At 40.7% G+C, this 19484-nt stretch overlaps 1 pseudogene; it reads right to left on the minus strand.

Moving 5' to 3' along the window:
• Positions 1-352: 352 nt before the first annotated feature.
• On the minus strand, positions 353-9173 carry LOC128587987 (KATNB1-like protein 1; annotated as a pseudogene).
• Between the last annotated feature and the right edge of the window lie 10311 nt (positions 9174-19484).

The following is a 19484-nucleotide window of genomic DNA, read 5'->3' on the forward strand; positions in this document are numbered from 1 at the left end:
TGTTTCAGACAGTATAAATTATATTCTTATGCAAGATTGCATTAAGACCCAGTAGGTCTTAAGCAATGTTACCAAATAACCATATAAAGCCCAAATGCAGCAAAGGTAAACAACCTTCACGGCGCACTTTCACCTCATTGAAGTTGAAGCTGCTCCTTTTCGATATTTTTCCACTTCAATGTGAAGTAGACTGTGAGGGCTTTATTAGTCATTTCATTATGTGGCTTTTTAAAAGGAAAAATGTTTTTTTGTTTTCTTCCACAGTTCACATTTCTCAGAGGAGGCCTTTTTCTGTAAATCATAGTCCAAAGATGTTTTGAAAAACCAAATGGTCTTTAATAGATGAAATCTCTCAATGCAACTGTAATAAACAAGCATTTACATCGTTAGCTAAATTAACAGTATATCCTGGAACCAAAGTAAGATGGTTTTCCTGTTCCCATAATCCATTTAACCATTGTTTTAAAATTTGAATATTTCCATTTACAATTTCTGTTTTGGATGATAATTCTGACCACCATCTTTTTATGACTGCTTGAAGCCAGTTTAAACCAAATAGTACATGTTTTTCAAATTTGCTTTTACACAAATTTAAGCCATGGCTTTACTAGAGGCAACAAATCTACACAGCAGCCAAGGGAGATATATTGTTTTTCTTCCTGTAAACCATTAGTGAGCACAGGAAGGCAATCTACCACAACTCCAAGATCTTCTATCCTCACCAAGTAAGCTACAAGTTCACTTATACTTCTCTTTTTCCAGAAAGTTAAAGTTACATTCAATTTCAAATTCCTGCTGAACAAAACTTGAGCCCTTGTTTCACAGTCCTGAGAAACCTCAGGAAAAAAACCCACTGTATTTTGATAACGGACTTTCTGTTTGTGAACTAGAATCAATGAAGTTAATCAAATATGTTCAACTATCATGGAGAAATTTTTCAGGCAGTGGCCTGCACAAGCCAGTTCATTTTATTTGCCATATCACAGCTCCCACTTTGAGGGAACTGTTTTTTTTTCTGTAACAAGGATTTGGAAAGGGATGATGAACTTTCTTTCTGTGATATACCACCTTACACAGTTTATCTGGGTTTTTCACAGCTTGTCAACTGTTCTATTTATGTAAGCAGCCGACTGTTTTGGAGATTTCTTAACTTGCTCCTTTTTAGTGAAATTAGAAATCCTTTTTCTAGGAAGATCAATGATCCTCAATATTATTACAAAAGTTCTGTTTTTTAACATTGTAGGTTTCAGATACTATAATGTCTTAAATACTGGTTCCTCATGGTACCCTGGTGCCTCCCTGGCGCTGAGGAACCGGACCAGCAGCCTGTAGCGTCCCTGAGTCCCGGCAGGGCCGCACTCAGAGCCATTCCAATGTGGCCACGGGGGATAGCTACTCATTCTTTCCTTTTTCTCAAGCCTAGTGGTCAGTGGTCAGTGAACTAAGAGAATTTGATCTATACTCCTTGCAGTTGAGGGGACACTCCTGAGGACTTAAAGGCCAGAAGCTGTGGGAATTAGTCAGAGACAGGAGAGCCAACAGAGCTTGACCAGGCTGCACTGGGGGGAAGTCAGCTGTACTCGCCTCCACCAGTTAGGGTTCTTGTGAGTCTCACTTGTTGAGAGACAGAGAGAGAATCCCAGCTTAGAGCCATTTCAAATTCCTCCCAAAAGGTCTCCACAAAGGAGTGGCTTCTCCAACTCAGAGATGGACTGTCCCGTTGCCAGGTTTGAGGGGAAACGTAAACACAGCCACTCAGAAGAAAATGCAAGACCTGTGTCAGAGAAGGATCCTGGGAGCCTCCACACGGCCCCGGCGACAGACTGTCTGCCGAACACCTGCCTTGGATTAAGGAAACAGAGTTGAGATGATCTGAGTGCCAGCAGGCCCTTTCCTGTCTCTAGCACCTCACCCCTCCCCTTTGCCATGGGCACCAGCCTTCATGGCCAGCGGGGGATGAGGGGCAGAGCTCCAGGGCAGGCAAAGAGAGAAGGTGCTGGGCCTCTAGAGCAGGTCCCAGCTGGTGCAGGGGTAAAATCTTCAGCTTCAAATGAAATCTGGAGCTTTAACAGGGTACACGTTACTGAAACAAGCCTTTTTGTTTCTAGAAGTAGCCAGAGGACATTATTTGGGATTTACCAGAAAGGTCATGAGATCTGTCTCAGATGTCTTCTTCTTTTTTTTAATTTTTTTATTTTTGTCCAGGGCAAGGTTTTTTTTTTTTTTTTATTAAATCATAGCTGTGTACATTAGTATGATCATGGGGCACCATACACTTGGTTCATAGACCGTTTGACACATTTTCATCACACCTTTCACCATTAACTAAGATAGACTCTCACTGGATTAAAGATTTAAACCTAAGACATGAAACTATAAAAATACTAGAAGAGAGTGCAGGGAAAACCCTTGAAGAAATTGGGTTGGGCGAGTTTTTTATGAGAAGGACCCCCTGGGCAATTGAAGCTGCTACAAAAATACACTACTGGGACCTGAGCAAACTAAAAAGCTTCTACACAGCCAAGAACACAGTAAGTAAAGCAAGCAAACAGCCCTCAGAATGGGAGAAGATATTTGCAGGTTATGTCTCTGACAAAGGTTTAATAACCAGAATCCACAGAGAACTCAAACGCATTAGCAAGAATAGAACAAGGGATCCCATCGGGCAAGGGACTTGAAGAGAAACTTCTCTGAAGAAGACAGGCGCGCGGCCTTCAGACATATGAAAAAATGCTCATCATCTTTAATCATCAGAGAAATGCAAATCAAAACTACTTTGAGATATCATCTAACTCCAGTGAGACTAGCCTATACCACAAAATCCCAAGACCAGAGATGTTGGCGTGGATGTGGAGAAAAGGGAACACTTTTGCACTGCTGGTGGAATTGCAAATTAATACATTCCTTTTGGAAAGATATATAGAGAACACTTAGAGATCTAAAAATAGATCTGCCATTCAGTCCTGTAATTCCTCTACTGGGCATATACCCAGAAGAGGAATCAAATCGTAATAAAGATATTTGTACCGGAATGTTTATTGCAGCCCTATTCATAATTGCTAAGTCATGGAATAAGCCCAAATGCCCATCAATCCATGAATGGATTAATAAATTGTGGTATACGTACACCATGGAATACTATGCAGCCTTAAAGAAAGATGGAGACCTTACCTCTTTCATGTTTACATGGATGGAGCTGGAACATATTCTTCTTAGTAAAGTGTCTCAAGAATGGAAGAAAAAGTACCCAATGTACTCACCCTTATTATGAAACTAATGTAGGACCTTCACATGAAAGCTATAACCCAGTTACAACCTAAGAATAGGGAGAAGGGGGAAAGGGAGGGGATGGAGGGGGGAGGTAGGTGGAGGGAGGGGGATTGATGGGATTACACCTCAGATGTCTTGTAAAGGGCAGGAAGAACATTCTTCCTTGAACAAGAACTTGAGGAGTGAGTCAGAACAGGTGGTTAAAGAGACTATCACTTTCTGATCACAGCCTTGAGATGCTTTGCTCACCCGTGCCTCCCTGATCTGATTCCTCCACCTGACCAGGCTCTCCTCAAGGGCAAAGTCTGTCCTATTTGGTTTTATTTATTAGAATGTTCTTAGTGCATAGGCCTGTGGTTAAGGCCTGAGAGTGAGAGAAATAGAAATACATCCCCATTTAATGTGTATTTAATCCTTTGGGTCTCAAAGGAATCAATCTCCCTAACTTTATCAATTTAAAAAGACTGTAAAACAAGTACCTGCATCTCTGCATGTGAAGAGAGGAAACGATTTATCAAGAGTAAGTACTGAGCAATGTTTGCTGGTGAGCTTGGGTTACTTTTCATTTATGGTACAGCTTTCTCTGAGTGTTAATCAATCTTTTTATAATTTCCAGATGTAGTACTGATAGGATTTTAACTTTCAGCCCAACTTTATAAGATAAGCAATTAATTTTGGAACATCTCTTAAATTTATTTTCCTCTGAGATACTAGACAAGGCCTATTAAGAGAATCCCAAGTTCTGTTTGTAGCATGAGAAATTTTAGGCTTTGTCTGTCTCTGAGGATTCTTTATCTCTAACTTCAGTCTGAGGTGGACCGCCATAAATATTCTGCAGGCACATAAGTGCATATACATTACTCTGAGCATTTCAGGGTCCCAGATGTCTCCCTTGTAAAATGAGAGAACAGGACCTGTTGATGAATGTCCCCAGGCCCAACGGATTTTATCTAATCATCTCCAACTATTCTTGGCCTGAGACATTGGTTCAAGGGAGTGAAGGAAAAAGACAGACATTGGTTCAAGGGAGTGAAGGGAAAAGACGTATGAACAAATTGACTTTGCTAATGAGGTGAGAGGTTGGATGTGTCAACCCCACAAACCCTCTACCACCTGGGGTGACTTCCAGTGCTTATGTCCATCTTTCCTTCTGAAATGGCGCAGTCTCGCTGTGGAATTTGTTTCTAAGTAATACTAAGGAATGTTGTTTGTACTCTGAGTCTCACATCAAGTGTTTGGAAGCCACAAGCATATGCCATGGAGCTCGCTGAAGACTCACTTCCAGTGATAGATATAGGCCTTCTTGGCTGGGCCATCACTCTGTTCAGAGAACTAACCATTTAGCATATTTTCCTTTGACCAGGACTTAATTTTTTTTTATTAATATTAAATCATAGCTGTGTACATTAATGCGATCATGGGGCACCATACGCTGGTTTTATAAACAGTTTGACACATTTTCATCACACTGGTTAACATAGCCTTCCTGGCATTTTCTTAGTTATTGTATTAAGACAATTATATTCAACATTTACTAAGTTTTGCATGTACCCTTGTAAGATGCACCACAGGTTTAATCCAGAGAATCCAGAGGATCCTCTGCCCATCCTCCCCCCTCCCTCTCCCCCTTCACCCTATTCTTAGCTTATAACTGGATTATAGCTTTCATGTGAAAGCCATAAATTAGTTTCATAGTAGGGCTGAGTACATTGGATACTTTTTCCTTCCATTCTTGAGATACTTTACTAAGAAGAATATGTTCCAGCTCCATCCATGTAAACATGAAAGAAGTAAAGTCTCCATCTTTCTTTAAAGCTACATAATATTCCATGGTGTACATATACCACAATTTATTAATCCATTCGTGGATTGATGGGCACTTGGGCTTTTTCCATGACTTAGCAATTATGAGTTGAGCTGCAATAAACATTCTGGTACAAATACCTTTGTTATAATGTGATTTTTGGTCTTCTGGGTATACACCTAGTAGAAGAATTATAGGATTGAATGGCAGATCTATTTTTAGATCTTTAAGTGTTCTCCAAACATCTTTCCAAAAGGAATGTATTAATTTGCATTCCCACCAGCAGTGTAGAAGTGTTCCCTTTTCTCCACATCCACGCCAACATCTCTGGTCTTGGGATTTTGTGATATGGGCTAATCTTACTGGAGTTAGATGGTATCTCAAAGTAGTTTTGATTTGCATTTCTCTGATGATTAAAGATGATGAGCATTTTTTCATATGTCTGTAGGCCGTGCGCCTGTCTTCTTCAGAGAAGTTTCTCTTCAAGTCCCTTGCCCACCCTGCGATGGGATCACTTGTTCTTTTCTTGCTTATACGTTTGAGTTCTCCGTGGATTCTGGTTATTAAATCTTTGTCAGAGACATAACCTGCAAACATCTTCTCCCATTCTGAGGGTTGTCTGGTTGCTTTACTTACTGTGTTCTTGGCTGTGCAGAAGTTTTTTAGTTTGCTCAGGTCCCAGTAGTATATTTTTGAAGCTGCTTCAATTGCCTGGGGGGTCCTCCTCATAAAATACTCGCCCAGACCGATTTCTTCAAGGGTTTTCCCTGCACTCTCTTGTAGTATTTTTATAGTTTCAATGTGTTAAGTTTAAATCTTTAATCCAGTGAGAGTCTGTCTTAGTTAATGGTGAAAGGTGTGGGTCCAGTTTCAGTCTTCTACAGCCAGTTCACCCAGCACCATTTGTTAAATAGGGAATCTTTTCCCCACTGAATGTTTTTAATTGGCTTGTCAAAGATCAGATAATGGTAAGTAGCTGGATTCATCTCTTGGTTCTCTATTCTGTTCCAGACATCTACTTCTCTGTTTTTGTGCCACTACCATGCTGTTTTGATCACTATTGTTTTAGTGATAGTATAGTATAGTCTGAGGTCAGGGAGCGTGATTCCTCTGGCTTTGTTTTTATTTCTCAGTAATGTCTTGGCTATTTGAGTTTTTTTCTGATTCCATATAAAACAAAGTATTATTTTTTCAAGATCTTTAAAGTATGACAGTGGAGCTTTAATAGGGATTGCACTAAAATTGTATATTGCTTTGGGTAGTACGGACATTTTAACAATGTTGATTCTTCCCAGCCATGAGCATGGTATGTTTTTCCATTTGTTAACATTTTCAGCTATTTCTTTTCTTAGAGTTTCATAGTTCTCTTTACAGAGATCTTTCATGTCCTTTGTTAAATAAACTCCCAAATATTTCATCTTCTTTGGCACTACTGTGAATGGAATAGAGTCCTTAATTGTTTTTTCAGCTTGACTATTGTTGGTATATATAAAGGCTACCGATTTATGAATGTTGATTTTGTAACCTGAGACGCTGCTGTATTCCTTGATCACTTCTAAGAGTTTTGTAGTAGAATCCCTGGTGTTTTCCAGATGTACAATCATATCATCTGTGAAGAGTGAACGTTTGATCTCTTCTGACCCTATTGACCAGGACTTTAAAGGTCTATTGATATCAACTGTAAATCTGATTTTTATTTCCATATTCTTCAGTGACAAACAGGGAAATGAGGTAACCAACTTCTTGATTCTCTCAGGTTCGTACCAAACCATCTCTTAGTATAGTGCCATGTAGTGTGGGACAAATTTAGTGACCAAATTTGCAGTTAATGTTACAGAAGTCAGAAGATGCAGAGCATCAAAGAATGAACCCCATAACTCTGCCCGCACACAGGGCTGCTGTAAAGAAGCACCACCTTCTGTGTGGCTTAAATAATACAAATATATTTCCTCCCAGTCCTGGAGACTAGAAGTCCAAGTGCAAGGTGCAGTGGGGCTGGTATTTTCTGAAGCTTCTCTTTGGCTTATAAACAGGTGTCTTCTCCCTCAACTCCCCACTCTGAGCACATCTTTGTCCACACATTCTCCTAATCTAAAGACACCAGTCATTTTGGGTGAAGGACCATTCTAATGACCTCATTTTATCTTAATTATCTCTTTAAAGACTCTTGTCTCCAAATATAGTCACACTCTGACATAATGGAGCTTTAGGACTTCAACATATGAACGTGGTTGGGGGGCACAATTCAGCCCATAACACTACCTCACTGTATGTGCTTCTATGGCTCAATCATACACAGTTTTACTTTATGACACTGGATCATTTCCATTTTTTTCTTTGTGTGTCCTAAGTGCTCAGTGTCTGAAATTGGATCATGTGCCAGATAATGCTATAGTTTGAATGTGTCCCCCCAAATTTACATGTTGGAAACTAGATTCCCAATGCAACAGCATTGAGAGCTGGAGGCTAATAGGAGGTGGTAAGGTCATGAGGGCAGAGCCCTGCTGGGAGCACTAACACAGTTACCTCAGGAGGGGGTCAGCTCCAATGAGAATGGGCTGCTATGAAAGCAAGCCTGACCCCCCACTTTCCCCTCCCAACATGTACTCTCGTCTGCCTCCCATTACAGAATGACACAGCCCAAAGGCCCTTGCCTGATGCTGACAACAAGTTCTTGGACTTCCCGCCCTCCAGAACTGTGAGCTAAATAAATTTCCATTCATTATAAACTAACTGGCCTCAGGTATTTTATTATAGTAGCAGAAAATAGACTAAAAGAGATACCATGCATTAATATTCTAAATTAAAAGTTTGTGCTAAATATTCATCTCACACACTTAATGACTGAATGCCAGTTCATGGTATAAATAGACCTTCATACCATAGAATATCTTACATTGCAAAATATGATGGACGTCTCAGTTGAATCTCAGGAGTGGTGATACGATGCGAATAGATAAGTTTAAGGGGGGAATAATAGAAAATACATTCAAAGGGGTAAGAGGATAGTCCATGGTAACATAAAACTTGAATAAATTGACCAAAAAATGTACTTACTCACTCACCAAACCTGAGGATTTACTCCAGAATTGACACTTAGCCCAGGTGCCAGGGCTTCAAGTGAGAAAAGACGCAAGAGCCTTGGCCTCATAGAACCTATGTGCTACAGTGTAAGCAAAGATGGTGACAAGGAAACCAAAAAGTAAAATTGTTGACCAGGGAAATCATGATGAGGGGGAAAGAAGACCCATGAGAGAGGCTAACAGAGAGGACTGACTTGGGGTGGGGTGTTTAGTGTAGTCTTTTTGAAGATGTGGTCATTAAGCTAAGACCCAAAGTTGAGAAGGGCTAGCAGCATGGAGAACCAGGCAGATGGGTCTCTGAGCTGTTGTGTGTGCCAGTCAACTAAGAAAAGTGCCATGCTGGAGCAGTGACAGCAGGCCAGGGGGCCGGAGCCCGGTGGGAATTTGGTTTCCTCTTGTGAACATCAGGGGTGAGAACTGTAACAATCCCTTGAAGTACAGGCAAGAAAGTGGGAAAATAGACTCTGCTCACATTAAACATTTAAAAATAGAGACTAGGGGCAAGGTGGTGGACTGGAAGGAGCCTGCAGGCACTGCTCTCAAGGGGAGGATCAGAACCTGGGCATCCACCTACTGATGGATTTCTCGGAAAGAGCATAGTGAATCACTGGAGAGCAGTGGGGACATTCAGAGTAAGGGAGAAGGTGACAGGGTGATCCACTTGGCAACATCTGGAGGTACCAGGGGAGGTGTCCACACATGAGGAAGGATAAGAGGAGTGGCCTAGGACTTTGCTCCCTAGTGGCCTCTGTGCCTGAGCTGTGAGGTGTCTGCCACCACCACAGACCTCTGGTCTGAGCAGGGAGCTGCTGGGAGTCTGCACAGTGACACTGCCCTGGAGATGGGGTGCAGCAGGGACCTGGCGGCTTCCATTCCCAGGTTGCTGCAGCTGCCACTGCTCTGAGCTTGCAGGTCCAGAGGACCAGGTCTACAGGGGCATGGCTGGGCTTTCCTGCAGCTGCCGCTACCTCACCCTCAGCAGGCCAGGGCAGCAGGCAGAGTGGACATGCTTGCATGCCCATCACTTGGAGCCAAGTAGCCCTCCTCCTGGGGAGGGTGAGCAGAACAGGTGCTGCAGAGGACACTAGAGAAGCCCTGTGGTGACTGCCTCTGGGGAACCTCTGTGGGGGAAGAGCCCTGGGTGCCCAGTGATCCAGCCCCACAGCCCTGCCCCTGTAATCTCCACACTGCCACCTGGCTGGTGGCTCTGCCCCCAAGGTTCTCCTACCACCGCCCAGCCCATGACGCCATCTCTGCAGTTCTTGCTCTGATGTTCAAGGCCATAGCTCTGCCCAGGCAGCTCCTGTGCTGCCTCTGGCCAGTAGCCCAGGTCTGTGACCCCACTTTCCCTGAGCCCATGGCCCCAAACCTGAGGCTCCAGCACTGCCTCTGGGCCCTTTGTTCCAGCCCTGAGGTTCCATGTGACCCCGAGGCCCCACAGCTATGCCCTAGGGGCACCACAGCCACAAGCCCCGGCAGCCCCACTCCTGAGGCTCCCACCAGCCCCAGGGTAAAACTGCCCCCTGGTTCAACACTCCACCAGGGACCCACTAGCCTCCAGCTGCCATCACACCTAGACCCACTTGGAGAAAATGCCTGTAGCCCAGACAGCAACAACCACCATCTGAAGAGCTTCAGTCAGTTGCCACTGTCACCTCTACGGGAAGACCCAGGTAGACCAGTCTCCACAATGCCAACCCCCATGCAAAGGGTCTTGCTCAGCCCCCAAACTGAGTTTCCAACAGATGCCTGGGAAACAACACTTCACTCTGCAGGAAGCTTGTCCGGCACCTGCCTGGATGGAGACATCATCACAGGGTAACACAGAAGAGCTGCACTGCAGACCTCAGTGCATCCGCCCTCCTGCAGGACAGTCTCCCAAAGTTGGTCACAAAAGCACCATCTAGGGATCTTTCCTTCTCACTAGGTAGGAAAGTTTCCAGCAAAGGGGAGCATGTGTGCTGCAAACCTATCTGCCCTGAGCTGAGAGAAGAGGCTTCAGATGAGAAGAAACTGGCAAAAGAATCCTGGAAAAATGAAAAAACAAGCTAGTTCCACGTCTCCTAGGGATCATGACAGATCTATAATAATAGATCACAACCAGAAAGAAAGTGTCAAAATGTCAGAAAAGGAATTCAGAATATGGGTGGCAAACAAGACGAAAGAGATTCAAGAGAAAGAAGTCAAAAAAATATTGAGGACATTGGTGAAAAAAATGGAAAAGTTGCTAAAAAGCTAGACAACACAAGAAAGGATATAACAGAATGAAGACATGAGTCATTTAGAGAATCTCAAAATGCAATAGAAAGCTTCAACAACTGGCTAAACCAGGCAGAAGAAAGAATCTCAGAGCTTGAAGACACAGCTCTTGAACTCACCCAGTCAACCAAAGATTCATAAAAGGAATAAAGAAGAGTGAACAGTCACTCATAGAAATATGGGACTAGGTGAAGCACAGCACTATGTGGATTATAGGGCTCCCTGAGGGAGAAGAAGACAGAGCAAATCATAAAATACTTATTTGAGGGAATTACTGAGGAGAACTTGCCTAGTATCTCCAGAGATACAGACGACAAGTGGTCGTCCACTACTGGGAAGATTCATAGTGGACACACTCTCTCCAAGACACGTAGTCCTCAACTTGCCAAAGTCAAAATGAAGGAGCAAAAAGACAAAAGTAACAAGAAACCTACAAAGGAAAACCCCCAGGGCTAACAGCAGACTTCTCAGCAGAGGCCCTATTGAGAGGGGATTAGGACCCCGAATTTAGTCTTCGTAGACAGAACAACTAAAGAACTAAAAGTAGACTTGCCATTCAATCCAGCAATCCCACTACTGGGTATCTACCAAAGGAGAAAGTCAAAAAGACACCTGCATTCAAGCATTTATCACAGGACAGTTCACAGTTGCCCACCAATTCATGAATGGATTAAACAAACGTGATATTAAATATACACACAACCACCCCATGGTGCACTACTCAGTCATGAAAAGGAACAACGTATCACCTTGTGCAGTGACTTGGGTGGAACTGGAGACCATAATCCTAAGCAAACTGTCTCAGGAAGAGAAGGACAAACACCACATGTACTCTCTACTAACTAGGAGCTAAATGACGGACACATGTGGGTACAAAGAGATGTAAAGGTCACTGGAAATAAAGAATGGGGAGGAGTAAACACTTGCCTATTGGATACAATTAACACTATTCTGGTGAAGTGCACAATAAACTCCCTGACTTATGCATTATATAAGGTATTTGTGTAATGAAAACATTTGTATTCCCTTAATATTTTGAAAATTTAAAAATACATTAAAAAATTTTAAATATACTGTTGAGACATTTTACCAAAGAAAATATACACTTGGCAAATAAGCATGGGAAAAGATGGTCATTAGGGAAACGCCCATTAAAACCACAAAAGATAGCATTATACACCCATTGAATGATGTGAAAAAAAAAAAAAAAGAGGGATGGCGAACAAGTGCTGGTGAGGATATGAAGAAACTGGATCACTCTAGGTTGCTGGTGGAAATGTAATATGATACAACCACTCTGGAAACCAATTTGGCAGTTTCCTAAAAACATACAACTACCTTGCAGCCCAGCAATTGTGCTCTTGGGCTTTTATCCCAAACAAATTAAGACTGTTCATGCTGTACATGGATGTTTATAACAATTTTGTTTGTAATACAGGCAGTTTCCAGGTTACAAACAAGATAGGTTCTGTAGGTTTGTTCTTTTTTTTTTTTTATTGTTGGGGATTCATTGAGGGTACAATAAGCCAAGTTACACTGATTGCATTTGTTAGGTAAAGTCCCTCTTGCAATGGTGTCTTGCCCCAGAAGGTGTGGCACACACCAAGGCCCCACCCCTCTCCCTCCTTCCCTCTCTCTGCTCTTCTTTTCCCCACCCCTCCCTCCTTCTTTCTCTCTCTGCTCTCCCTTTCCCCCACTCCCACCGTGACCTTAATTGTCATTAATTGTCCTCATATCAAAATTGAGTACATAGGATTTATGCTTCTCCATTCTTGTGATGCTTTACTAAGAATAATGTCTTCCACTTCCATCCAGGTTAATACGAAGGATGTAAAGTCTCCATTTTTTTTAATAGTTGAATAGTATTCCATGGTATACATATACCACAGCTTGTTAATCTGTTCCTGGGTTGGTGGGCATTTAGGCTGTTTCCACATTATGGCAATTGTACATTGAGCTGCAATAAACAGTCTAGTACAAGTGTCCTTACGATAAAAGGATTTTTTTCCCTTCTGGGTAGATGCCCAGTAATGAGATTGCAGGATCAAATGGGAGGTCTAGCTTGAGTGCTTTGAGGTTTCTCCATACTTCCTTCCAGAAAGGTTGTACTAGTTTGCAGTCCCACCAGCTGTGTAAAAGTGTTCCCTTCTCTCCACATCCACGCCAGCATCTGCAGTTTTGAGATTTTGTGATGTGAGCCATTCTTGCTGGGGTTAGATGTTATCTCAGGGTGGTTTTGATTTGCATTTCTCTAATATATAGGGATGATGAACATTTTTTCATATGTTTGTTAGCCATTCGTCTGTCTTCTTTAGAGAAGGATCTATTCATGTCTCTTGCCCATTGATATATGGGATTGTTGGCTTTTTTCATGTGGATTAATTTGAGTTCTCTATAGATCCTAGTTATCAAGCTTTTGTCTGATTGAAAATATGCAAATATCCTTTCCCATTGTGTAGGTTGTCTCTTTGGTTATTGTCTCCTTAGCTGTACAGAAGCTTTTCAGTTTAATGCAGTCCAATTTTTTTATTTTTGTTGTTGTTGCGATTGCCATGGAAGTCTTCTTCGTGAAGTCTTTTCCCAGGCCAATATCTTCCAGTGTTTTTCCTATGCTTTCTTTGAGGATTTTTATTGTTTCATGCCTTAAATTTAAGTCCTTTATCCATCTTGAATCAATTTTTGTGAGTGGGGAATGTTATGGGTCCAGTTTCAGTCTTTTACATGTGGATATCCAGTTCTCCCAGCACCATTTATTGAATAGGGAGTCTTTCCCCCAAGGTATGTTCTTGTTTGGTTTATCAAAGATTAGGTGGTCGTAAGATGTTCGTTTCATTTCCTGGTTTTCTATTCAATTCCAAGTGTCTATGTCTCTATTTTTGTGCCAGTACCATGTTGTCTTGACCACTATGGCTTTATTGTACAGCCTAAAATCTGGTATGGTGATGCCTCCAGCTTTATTTTTATTACTAACAATTGCCTTAGCTATACAGGGTTTTTTCTGCCTCCATACAAAACGCAGAATAATCTTTTCCAAATCTTGAAAGTATGATGTTGGTATTTTAATAGGAATGGTATTGAATAGGTAGATTGCTTTGGGAAGAATAGACATTGTTAAAATGTTGATTCTTCCCATTCATGAGCATGGTATGTTCTTCCATTTGTTAATATCCTCTGCTATTTCCTTTCTGAGGATTTCATAATTTTCTTTATAGAGGTCCTTCACCTCCTTCGTTAGGTATATTCCTAGGTATTTCATTTTCTTTGAAACTATGGTGAAGAGAGTTGTGTCCTTAATTAGCTTCTCATCTTGACTGTTATTGGCATATACAAAGGCTACTGACCTGTGGACATTGAATTTATATCCTGAAACATTACTGTATTTTTTGATGACTTCTAGGAGTCTTGTGGTTGAGTCTTTGGGGTTCTCTAAGTATAAGATCATGTCGTCAGCAAAGAGGGAGAGTTTGACCTCCTCTGCTCCCATTTAGATTCCCTTTATTTCCTTGTCTTGCCTAATTGTATTGGCTAGAACTTCCAGCACTATGTTGAATAGTAAAGGTGACAGGACAACCTTGTCTGGTTCCAGTTCTAAGAGGAAAAGCTTTCAGTTTTACTCCATTCAGTAAAATATTGGCTGTGGGTTTGTCATAGATAGCTTCAATCAGTTTTAGAAATGTGCCACCTATGCTTATACTCTTCAGTGTTCTAATTAGAAAAGGATGCTGGATTTTATCGAATGCTTTTTATGCATCTATTGAGAGGATCGTATGATCTTTATTTTTGCCTCTGTTAATACGGTGGATAATGTTTATGGACTTGCATATGTTAAACCAGCCTTGCATCCCTGGGATGAAACCTACTTGATCATGATTCATGACTTTTTTGATGATAAGCTATAATCTATTATCTAGGATTTTGTTGAGAATTTTTGCATCTATATTCATGTGGATTAAATTGGTCTGTGAAATTGGTCTGAAATTCTCCTTTTTGGTTGGGTCTTTTCCTGGTTTTGGAATCAGGGTGATGTTTGCTTCATAGAACGTGTTAGGGGAAGATTCCTTCTTCCTCAAATTTTGGAATAATTTCTGCAGTACAGGAATAAGCTCTTCCTTGAAGGTTTGATAGAATTCTCATGTGAAGCCATCCGGACCAGAGCATTTTTTGGTTGGAAGCTTTTTTATTGTTTCTTTAATCTCGGTGCTAGAAATTGGTCTGTTCAGGAGCTCTATTTCTTCCTGGCTAAGTCTAGGGAGAGGGTGTGATTCCAAATATTGATCCATTTCCTTCACATTGTCAAATTTCTGGGCATAGAGTTTCTGGTAGTATTCAGAGAAGATCTCTTGTACCTCTGTGGGATCAGTTGTTATTTCCCCTCATTTCTGATTGAGGTTACTAGAGATTTTACTTTTCTTTTTTTTTTTTTTTTTTTTATTGTTGGGGATTCATTGAGGGTACAATAAGCCAGTTACACTGATTACAATAGTTAGGTAAAGTCCCTCTTGCAATCATGTCTTGCCCCCATAAAGTGTGACACACACTAAGGCCCCACCCCCCTCCCTCCATTTCTCTTTCTCCTTCCCCCCCCATAACCTTAATTGTCATTAATTGTCCTCATATCAAGATTGAGTACATAGGATTCATGCTTCTCCATTCTTGTGATGCTTTACTAAGAATAATGTCTTCCACTTCCATCCAGGTTAATACAAAGGATGTAAAGTCTCCATTTTTTTTAATGGCTGAATAGTATTCCATGGTATACATATACCACAGCTTGTTAATCCATTCCTGGGTTGGTGGGCATTTAGGCTGTTTCCACATTTTGGCGATTGTAAATTGAGCTGCAATAAACAGTCTAGTACAAGTGTCCTTATGATAAAAGGATTTCTTTCCTTCTGGGTAGATGCCCAGTAATGGGATTGCAGGATCAAATGGGAGGTCTAGCTTGAGTGCTTTGAGGTTTCTCCATACTTCCTTCCAGAAAGGTTGTACTAGTTTGCAGTCCCACCAGCAGTGTAAAAGTGTTCCCTTCTCTCCACATCCACGCCAGCATCTGCAGTTTTGAGATTTTGTGATGTGGGCCATTCCCACTGGGGTTAGATGATATCTCAGGGATGTTTTGATTTGCATTTCTCTAATATATAGAGATGATGAACATTTTTTCATGTGTTTGTTAGCCATTCGTCTGTCGTCTTTAGAGAAAGTTCTATTCATGTCTCTTGCCCATTGATATAAGGGATTGTTGGCTTTTTTCATGTGGATTAATTTGAGTTCTCTATAGATCTTGGTTATCAAGCTTTTGTCTGATTGAAAATATGCAAATATCCTTTCCCATTGTGTAGGTTGTCTCTTTGCTTTGGTTATTGTCTCCTTAGCTGTACAGACGCTTTTCAGTTTAATGCAGTCCCATTTGTTTATTTTTGTTGTTGTTGCAATTGCCATGGCAGTCTTCTTCATGAAGTCTTCCCCCAGGCCAATATCTTCCATTGTTTTGCCTATGCATTCTTTGAGGATTTTTATTGTTTCATGCCTTAAATTTAAGTCCCTTATCCATCTTGAATCAATTTTTGTGAGTGGGGAAAGGTGTGGGTCCAGTTTCAGTCTTTTACATGTAGACATCCAGTTCTCCCAACACCATTTATTGAATAGGGAGTCTTTCCCCCAAGGTAAGTTCTTGTTTGGTTTATCAAAGATTAGGTGGTTTTAAGATGTTAGTTTCATTTCTTGGTGTTCAATTCGATTCCAAGTGTCTATGTCTCTGTTTTTGTGTCAGTACCATGCTGTCTTGAGCACTATGGCTTTGTAGTACAGACTAAAATCTGGTATGCTGATGCCCCCAGCTTTATTTTTGTTACAGAGAACTGCCTTAGCTATACGGGGTTTTTTCCGGTTCCATACAAAACGCAGAATCATTTTTTCCAAATCTTGAAAGTACGATGTAGGTACTTTGATAGGAATGGCATTGAATAGGTAGATTGCTTTGGGAAGTATAGACATTTTAACAATGTTGATTCTTCCCATCCATGAGCATGGTATGTTCTTCCATTTGTTAATATCCTCTGCTATTTCCTTTCTGAGGATTTCATAGTTTTCTTTATAGAGGTCCTTCACCTCCTTCGTTAGGTATACTCCTAAGTATTTCATTTTCTTTGAAACTATGGTGAAGGGAGTTGTGTCCTTAATTAGCTTCTCATCTTGACTGTTATGGGTGTACACAAAGGCTACTGACTTGTGGACATTGATTTTATATCCTGAAACATTACTGTATTTTTTGATGACTTCTAGGAGTCTTGTGGTTGAGTATTTGGGGTTCTCTAAGTATAAGATCATGTCGTCAGCAAAGAGGGAGAGTTTGACCTCCTCTGCTCCCATTTGGATTCCCTTTATTTCCTTGTCTTGCCTAATTGTATTGGCTAGAACTTCCAGCACTATGTTGAATAGTAAAGGTGACAAAGGACAACCTTGTCTGGTCCCAGTTCTAAGAGGAAAAGCTTTCAGTTTTACTCCATTCAGTAAAATATTGGCTGTGGGTTTGTCATAGATAGCTTCAATCAGTTCTAGAAATGTGCCACCTATGCCTATACTCTTCAGTGTTCTAATTAGAAAAGGATGCTGGATTTTATCAAATGCTTTTTCTGCATCTATTGAGAGGATCATGTGATCTTTATTTTTGCCTCTGTTAATATGGTGGATAACGTTTATGGACTTGTGTATGTTAAACCAGCCTTGCATCCCTGGGATGAAGCCTACTTGATCATGATGAATGACTTTTTTGATGATAAGCTGTAATCTATTGGCTAGGATTTTGTTGAGAATTTTCACGTCTATGTTCATGAGTGAGATTAGTCTGAAATTCTCCTTTTTGTTTGGGTCTTTTCCTGGTTTTGGTATCAGGGTGATGTTTGCTTCATAGAATGTGTTGGGGAAGATTCCTTCGTCCTCAATTTTTTGGAATAATTTCTGCAGTACAGGAATAAGCTCTTCCTTGAAGGTTTGATAGAATTCTGGAGTGAAGCCATCTGGACCAGGGCATTTTTTAGTTGGAAGCTTTTTAATTGTTTCTTTGATCTCAGTGCTTGAAATTGGTCTGTTCAGGAGGTCTATTTCTTCCTGGCTAAGTCTAGGGAGAGGGTGTGATTCCAAATATTGATCCATTTCCTTCACATTGTCAAATTTCTGGGCATAGAGTTTCTGGTAGTATTCAGAGATGATCTCTTGTATCTCTGTGGGATCAGTTGTTATTTCCCCTTTATCATTTCTGATTGAGGTTACTAGAGATTTTACTTTTCTATTTCTAGTTAGTCTGGCCAATGGTTTATCTATTTTATTTATTTTTTCAAAAAACCAACTCCTTGATTCATTAATTTTCTGAATGATTCTTTTGTTTTCAATTTCATTGATCTCTGATTTGATTTTGGATATTTCTTTTCTTCTACTGAGTTTAGGCTTAGATTGTTCTTCTTTTTCCAATTCCATAAGATCTCTTGTGAGATTGTTGATGCGCTCTCTTTCTGTTTTTCGAATGTAGGCATCTAAAGCGATGAATTTTCCTCTCAAAACTGCTTTTGCAGTATCCCACAGGTTTTGGTAGCTTGTGTCTTCATTGTAGTTATGCTCAAGGAAGTTAATGATTTCCTGTTTTATTTCTTCCTGCACCCATCTGTTATTCAACAGAAGATTGTTTAATTTCCATGCCTTTGGGTGGGGTCAAGCATTTTTGTTAGAGTTGAGTTCCACCTTTAGTGCCTTATGGTCTGAAAAGATACAAGGTAAAATTTCAATTCTTTTGATTCTGTTGATATTTGTTTTGTGTCCCAGGATATGATCAATTTTGGAGAATGTTCCATGGGGTGATGAGAAGAATGTATATTCTTTATCTTTGGGGTGGAGTGTTCTATATGTGTCTATCAAGCATAGTTGTTCTAGGGTCTCATTTAAATCTCTTATATCCTTGTTTAATTTCTGTTTAGAGGATCTGTCCAGCTCTGTTAGAGGAGTGTTAAGGTCCCCTGTTATTATGGTATTATCAGATATCATATTGCTCAGACTGAGTAAGGTCTGCTTCAAGAATCTGGGAGCATTTAAATTGGGTGCATAAATATTTAGAATTGAAATGTCTTCTTGTTGTAGTTTTCCCTTGACCAATATAAAGTGACCATCTTTGTCTTTTTTGACTTTAGTTGCTTTAAATCCACATGTATCTGAAAATAAGATTGCAAATCCTCTTTTCTTCTGAATTCCATCTGCCTGAAAAATTATCTTCCAACCCTTGACTCGGAGCTTGAATTTGTCTTTTGAAGCCAGGTGTGTTTCTTGCAGACAGCAAATGGATGGCTTGTGTTTTTTAATCCAGTCAGCCAATCTATGTCTCTTCAGTGGGGAATTCAAGCCATTAACATTTATTGAGATAATTGATAAGTGTGCTGGTATTCTATTCATCTTATTTGGTGAGAGTCCATTGCTTAGTTTTATCTTTTGCATCAGTGTGGAGGTTAGGTTCTGTCCTTTGATTTCTGGGTTCTTACTTTGCTGCTGATCCATTGTGGTGGTCAGTGTGCAGAACAGGTTGAAGTATTTCCTGTAGAGCTGGTCTTGTTGTGGCGAATTTCCTCAATGTTTGTATATCCGTAAATGATTTGATTTCTCCGTCAATTTTGAAGCTTAGCTTAGCAGGGTAGAGAATTCTGGGTTGGAAATTGTTCTGTTTAAGTAGATTAAAGGTAGATGACCATTGTCTTCTTGCTTGGAAAGTTTCATTAGAGAAGTCTGCGGTCACTCTGATGGATTTGCCCCTGTAGGTCAACTGGCGCTTACTCCTGGCAGCTTGCAGAATCTTTTCTTTTGTCTTGACTTTGGACAGGTTCATCACAATGTGTCTTGGAGAGGCTTGGTTAAAGTTGAGGCGACCTGGGGTCCGATAGCCCTCTGAAAGCAGTGTGTCAGAATCTTTGGTGATGTTTGGGAAATTTTCTTTTATAATATTCTCTAGTATGGCTTCCATTCCTCTGGGGCATTCTTCTTCCCCTTCTGGAATTCCTATAACTCGTATGTTGGAACGCTTCATAAAGTCC

This window comes from Nycticebus coucang, chromosome 1 (assembly GCF_027406575.1).
Source record: "Nycticebus coucang isolate mNycCou1 chromosome 1, mNycCou1.pri, whole genome shotgun sequence".
Lineage (NCBI taxonomy): Eukaryota > Metazoa > Chordata > Mammalia > Primates > Lorisidae > Nycticebus > Nycticebus coucang.